The sequence below is a fragment of the Scylla paramamosain genome, chromosome 32, assembly GCF_035594125.1.
Source record: "Scylla paramamosain isolate STU-SP2022 chromosome 32, ASM3559412v1, whole genome shotgun sequence".
Lineage (NCBI taxonomy): Eukaryota > Metazoa > Arthropoda > Malacostraca > Decapoda > Portunidae > Scylla > Scylla paramamosain.
The window spans coordinates 10,355,726-10,363,026 of record NC_087182.1 but is presented as its reverse complement, the minus strand read 5'-3'; the positions used below and the strand labels follow the sequence as shown (position 1 = coordinate 10,363,026).

Sequence of the window (7,301 nt, the reverse complement as noted above, 5' to 3'; positions counted from 1 at the left end):
GCCACACTCTTCCACACTTCTCTCAACACATCACACTTACTTGCTCTCATCCTTGCTGCACTTCCCAATTGACCTACCCACTGGCTTACCATACTTATCTTTTCATTTTTTGCCTTTCCACACCCACTAGGACTCATCCACATCCCTAAGTACTTGTATTCTTGCACCTGTTTCAATTTATTCTCTCCAAGTCTCCATACCACATTACTTTTATCCTCTGACATATTCACAATCATTACCTTGCTTTTCTCACTGTTAAATCTTACTCCAAAATCTTTTCCATACCCATCCACAACATCCAACAAACTTTGAAGCTCATCTGCTCATTCACTCATAACTACATCATCTGCATAAAGAAGCACACATACTTTATCATTCCCCACACTTACCCCTAGATTCATTCTTCTCATTCTAGCTGCTAACTCCTCTGTATACAAGTTAAAAAAGGTTGGTGACAATATACAGCCTTGCATAACTCCTCCCTCACTCTTCACCCAATCTGTTTCTATGTCTTCTAGACTAGTTCCTTGATCTTGATTTTGGTCTTGATGCTACAGTTCTGTTCAGTTCGTATTTTGGGGTATTGCCCATGCGACAGCACCCCTAAATTTTTTTCTACTGTCGCTGCTGCTTGTCTTATTAAATAGATCTTTTTTTCCAGAGTGATATTATATTCTTATATTCTTGTTATTTATTATCTTTATCAAAGAATTTTTCCAATATATTTGTGTGCTAGGGTTGTTGGAGGAGTCTTGTTGTGTTTCTGATGTTTTGTAGTTTTGGGCAATATAGCAGAAAATGTTCTAGGTTTTCTTCATTGTAGTTACATAGAGGACAGCTTGTTTCCTCATTTTTATGGTAACTCTTCCATCCTAACTCCAGGATATTTGTTGTAGCCTTGAACAGCAAGTCAGGTAGTAAGGTGTTATAAATTGCTGTCTCCGTCTTTATTTAATTTTTATACTTTCTGTATATAGCTAAACTGTGTTTAGTTTCTAATTCTGCTTCCCAGCATTCTGTGTCCCAATCCTTGATTTTGTTACTTATCTCTTCTTTTCTCATTTCTCTTATTTTATTGACATCTATATTTATTTCTAACATATATGTCTTAACTGTTTTTATCCATGGATCTTTCGAGGTTTCCATTATATCTTCAAAGATTGTTTTTAGTAATGTATTGTTGCCTTGCATAATGTGTCTTATATAGTTGAGTTTGGTCTTCATGTCTCTTGCTGTGTGAGATGATGCTCTTATTTTTCCTCTTATTGCACATTGCACTGTTTGGGGTATAGACTGGGGCATTCATTACATATCTGTATGCTCTGTTTTCCATTTTTTGTATTGTATCTATTTCTTTCTTTGTATAGTTTACCACTTCTCCCCTCTAACATTATTAGTGGTAGAACAACACTTTCCCAATATATTGTTCCTATGAGAATTTTATTGCAGCTTCTTCTTGTGATGGATGGTATCATGTTTGCATATCTGTTTGCTTCTTGTATAGTATTTTTTCTTATGTTCAAGCAGAAAGTTCCTCTTATTTGTTATTTTTGTTCCTAAATACTTTATTTGATGAGTAACTTTTATTTCTTTTATGTTTTCCATAGTACTGTTCGAGTTAAAAATTAACGTGTTTAAAAATTAATATGGCTCGGGATCACTCCTGAGATGCCTTTAGATCGGTAACTCTTATAGAAAAAAAAAAAAAATTAGACATCTGCATATGCAGATGAGCATTAATTGCTGAGAAGAAAAAAGATATGGAGTTACTTAGAACATACATGGAACAGTATGTTTTGCTCTGTCATTCAGCCACACTTGCTGCTGTGGCTGAATCATCCCTCCTGTCCTCACCTCAGCCAGAGCCAAGCCAGCAAAGCCACTGTCCATATTTTGTCAGCAGTACAGCCCACATCACTCTGCACTCTCCCTGTCCAGCCCTCAATATCAATTACCATCATCATGCCTACTTGCCATCTTGCCTACTGCTGGTCCCAGCAGGTGACATGCAACCAGGGCAGAAGGCCTAGCAGTTCCTCAGATGTTGGAGTATCATGGGTCAAAATAGCAGTAAGAAAAAAAAAAAAAAAAAAGACAATACCATCCAAATAATAATAATCCCCATGAAATAAATTGTATAGCCTAAAGGAATGGTCATGAATATAAAAATTTACTTTTCTTGGTTATGTAAACAAAATTTTGTTTATATTTTTGGAATCAGTAAAATTTTAGAACAAGAAAATTAAATGAAACTGTAAGCTACAAATTGTTACATTAGTTGTTGATATTTGGAGATGGACCAGAGTAATATCCTTTGGTTTAAAAGACAGCTAGAAAATAGCCATATTCTTAGGTTCTCCTGGGCCAGTCACATGAAAAATCCCTATCACAAAACATTGTAGATTAAGAGGAAATATGCCAGAACTGATAATATTATGTATTTTGAGAGAAATTCTTTGTTAATATTTAGATCAAAAATTATTACTAGACAGTGTTAGAATCCAGAAGTATGTGGGACCATTAGCAAAAATGTTCAAGAATAATTTGTGAATGTAGAAGGGGTCTAAACTATTAAGGATATTGCAAAATTATGTCTTATCCTTAGTTGGAGGACTAATTCCTGGGACGTAAGGCAGCCAGTACATAATGATGGGCACGAGATTTCGGCATCAGGGGCTAACTGACATTGTTGCCCACAGGTATGTTTGTCAGGGCCCGAAACCCTGGATTGTTTAAGGGTTGTTCGTATGAAAAGAACCAGTTTTGTATCTATATGTATTAATTATTTATGTGAGAGACTAAATGACATCATTGTCCACAGAGAGAAGGATGTAAAATTCTCTTTGCCAGTTAGTTATTTTTTATTTATTTATTTATTTTTTTTTTTGAGGAGGGTGAAACAAAATTTAGAATGTAAACGGATTAGGGACATTGTTCTTTGATAAGGTACACACACAATTGAATGTAACACCTACACAAATAGGATGTTTTTACCAAAAATTAAGGCAACAATTAATTGTTATAACAGATTCATTTAAAATTTATTATTATGAGCTCATTAGTTATCATTGTTCCCAGTATAGGAGGTTCCACAACCCCAAGTTGACAGAATTCATTTTTAGAAATATCATTGTAAATAAGAAGTAAGAAAAATAATTTGAAAACTTTATATGTTATTTAGAAGCTAAACATCAACAAAACTCAATCTGGTTGTCATGGAGTTTTTCCAGTGCCTTATAGACCTCCAGCTAAAAGGCTACCTTATAAAGCAAGGTCAGAATTATTAGGCAAAAGCCATGACTGGTGGTAGCTAATCTAATACATGTATTTCTATATCTATTAACAACAGCTAAATCAAAACTAAATTGAACAGTAAACTAAATCAAAGCAAAAGTAATTCAGTACCCACTTTAAATAAATTCCCTAAAATTTAATGAAATTTTTTAATAAAAAAAAGAAAAAAAAAAATCTATTAATCCTAACCTTAATCCCCCAACCCCTGTGACAAGAGATCTAACAAGGCATCCTCACCAAGACAAGGAACACGAGGGCTTCATTGGATATGTTGGATGGCCAACTGGACATAACAAACTCTACTTTCAGCATCTGCATGGAAGCCATGACTGTAATGTAATGGAAGTTATAGCCAATTCTCTGGCAGAAATTGATGCCAAGATTAATTCCAAAAAACATTTTGTTTGTGTATAATGTATGATTATTCTCTTTTAGATGTGATAATAGATTATTAACATGTTGCTCTTAAGATTTTCACTATTTTTCTTTGTATTATATATTTTTTATGTGTAGTACATAAAGCAAAATTTTTTTTGGGTGAAAGTAAATCTATAAACTAAACTTCTCTTTTATTTTGACAATACTTAAGTATACATGAGCACATAAAAAGACTGGAAGGGCACTTGGATGTTAAGATATGTTAAGGTAGTACATGCATGTGAGATAAAAAGCACTTTGAACAAGTGAGGAAGGAAGATTTCAACTGGAAGACATGGAGGCTCTTCTGCCAAGGTCATCTCCTTAGATGCTGTCCTTAATGGGCATAAAACATCAAGAGAGAGAGAGAGAGAGAGAGAGAGAGAGAGAGAGAGAGAGAGAGAGAGAGAGAGAGAGAGAGAGAGAGAGAAAGCCTAAGAAAACACATTTTTGTTGAGAGCTCTGCAGTGAGCCAAGTCCAGCTTGGATGCTTCCTCTCTATTCTTAAGCTTTATAGTCATCATCATCATCAAGTAGTGGCTCATTCAGGGGAATTCTTCTTTGGATGCACATGTTGTGTAACTGCATACACAGCTGCTTTATGAGCACTTAACTGGGTGGTACTGCAAGGTGCTGCCTAACTCATACCAACAGCAGAATCTGAATTCTGGTGTTCCATATGTTTGCTGTATCACCACATGTCTTTGTGTGGTCATTCTAGGTATGCTTGCCTGAATTTCTTGGCTGGCTCAGGAATCATTAGAAAAGGGCTCCAGAGGATAACTAGAATCATTTGGAATGATAGAAGCACCTGTAAAGGATTAATTCAGGAAAAAATAAAAAAATAAATAAAATAAAATAAAAATCTTGTTCATAAACAATTAACCATCACATTATTCTAATACCATTTCTTGTTCATGAAATTAACCTTCACCTTGCTTTCCAATCCATATAATTTTTATAAAGATTAATCTTCTGCCTCATAAGAAAAATCTTAATATTATACAGAAATAATTTAGTTTTTCAAATAAATCTGCTTAATAACTTTTATATTTACTGAAGACAAACATGAAAATATAGTGTAATAAAAAAAAAGTACTTCATAGGTGACACTGGTATGCTGACAATTACTTGCAAAATTTTTGCTAAAGAATTTTAGCACCAATCTTGTAATGCATTATCACTAAAAGTAAATTGGTAATATAATTTGATAATTGAATAACATAATAGTTAGTTTTGAAGTTTCATACACATCAAGTGAAAATGCATACACAGAAGCAAATGAAAGATTACTTACCAAGGAGTTACAAGATGCAGGATTTCATGGTGAGGTAAACATCTAGTGCATCAAGCCAATCTCTGAAGACCCTCTCCCTACACACCTTGTGTTCTATGGTTCACTGGAATTCCATGAAGGCTGAAAAGTTACTTATATCAACAAAAATTTTCTTATTTTATAACAAATAAGCACAAAGATTATATATGATGCTTAAAAGCAGCTTAAAATACAATGTTAGTTACAAAAGCTTTAGTAACTTGCAAAGAAACAATAAGTTTTTGCCAAGAGTAATGCAACATGAGTAATATTGGTCATTATATTGAAGAAATTTTAACTTTAACTAATCCATAACCATCAGTGTACCCAACTTATAATTATTCCTTTTCCATTGCTGGCTTCATACAAGTTAACTTATAGTTATAACTTTTTAATCACTGGCTTCATACAAGTTAACTACAGCTGCATCACCTGTCTGGCCCTTGCTGCTCCTACCACGCAGCACTACAAAATTCTACTGACACAATCACATACCACCTCCACCACCGCCACCACAAAATTATGTCTGGCACTTGCTGCCCCAACCACATACCATCACCACACCTGCCTTAGTACCTAACCTATTTCCCCACTACACACCTCCAGCATCATCACACTTACTTCTACAAAGGTTTCTAAGTAAATAATGAATAATACAACACACACTATCAGACTTGCTGTTTCTCACCATACCACCTAACCTAGCATAACCTAACCTGGAATAACCTAACCTAATCTAACCTAACCTAGGTTAGGTTAGCATAAACTAACCTAACCTAGCATAACCTAACCTAATCTAATCTAGCATAACCTAACCTAACCTAGCATAACCTAATGAGGGAGCTCATAAATTATACCATTATGCCTTACCGGTGTGGTGCTGATATTCCCAGACCAATGGAGGTCGGTACAGTTTAGCGGCTTCGTTGATAAAAGGTATGAAACATCTTCACATCTCAATGCCGCATCGTAAACATAGCTGTAGCTAAATAACCCACATAGCTAGTTTTCCTCCTTCCAAACACTGGCACTTTTTTCACTTCAACTTCCTCCACTAGATAGCCATATTAATAAATGACAGTGAGTCTCTATCAGAAGTGTAACTGAACCTACCGTGGAAAGTCGTAATTGGTGCCCACACGAATGGCCTCGCCAGTGGCAGCAAGTGATTGAAGGGATCTGGTGTATAGATACCATGAAATCCTAATATGAGGCAACCCACAAACCCCAGTTATAAACAACAGAAAATCACTTCAATGTTTACCCCTGACTGGTGCAGAGTTTGCTGGACTTAAAAATGTCGAATTTCTCCAGACTCCCGAGTGCTATTACAGCCATACTAGACACGTGCCCCCCAATTTTTTTACGCTTACGGCAAGGTCACTGAACCCTTCTCCATGAAATGTGAGTTTTGTGCTTATATGTAACGCGGATGTGATATCCAGATTAACAGTTAACTGTTCCCTATAATTTGTTTCTTGTTGTTCAGTCTGAAATAATTTGGTAATAGCCTTCAGAATTTTCCTCAGTTAGAAGCTAAACGCTTCTAACTGATTAAAAGTAGTCTGATAGCTATTTCATTTTTTTTCTTTAAAGATTCTATTACTTTTGCAATTTACCTAGAGTTAGTTGGTCACGGAGTATTAGCTTCAGTATTTCTTGTTACCCAACCTTGCTTTGCTGCCAAGGATTTTCATAAGATTTTGTCAGACATATTTGTGGATTTAATTTTAGGTTGTTCTTATTTGCTGGTTATTTGAGTAGTCGCCTGTTGCCCCATTTGTTGCTTATGGCTCATTTCGCCTTGCACCGCTGGTTCAACTGAATTCAATGGGTGTTGATTAGATTACCATTCAGGTTGTGGTTTAGCTTAATAATTTGCCATAAAGGCGCTCAGGGTCTGATCCATCAGGTTTCGGTTTATGAACTCTCTGATGTGGTGAGACACATTTCGTTTGAGTGAAAGAGAGCGAATAAATGAATGAATACCTTTACTATAACAGTGAGAAGATGGAAGCCAGGCCGAAAAAGATTATTTAGCTATTTAGTCTATCTCTCTCTCTCTCTCTCTCTAGGGGTGAAGACCCTGAGGTGGGACTACCTACTTAACTAAACTACCAAAAATTTTGGGATCCCAAAATGCTTATCTGTGCAGTATAGGAATGGATGATCCATTCACTTCCTCAGGCAGGCTGGGGTCTAGGTGGAGGATGCCACTGGTGGCCATAATTTTATGTTCTCGCCAGTGATGTTAGGGCAGAGGGGTAGCGGAACG

The 7,301-nt window shown here is 35.8% G+C and overlaps 1 long non-coding RNA gene across 1 annotated transcript; it reads right to left on the bottom strand.

Annotated features, from left to right (window-relative positions):
* Window positions 1-3,851: 3,851 nt before the first annotated feature.
* Window positions 3,852-6,280, bottom strand: LOC135089175 (uncharacterized). Its single transcript, XR_010261404.1, has 3 exons — window positions 6,140-6,280; window positions 5,009-5,128; window positions 3,852-4,522 (listed from the first exon to the last, which is right to left on the bottom strand). It is a non-coding gene; the product is annotated as an uncharacterized LOC135089175 (long non-coding RNA).
* Between the last annotated feature and the right edge of the window lie 1,021 nt (window positions 6,281-7,301).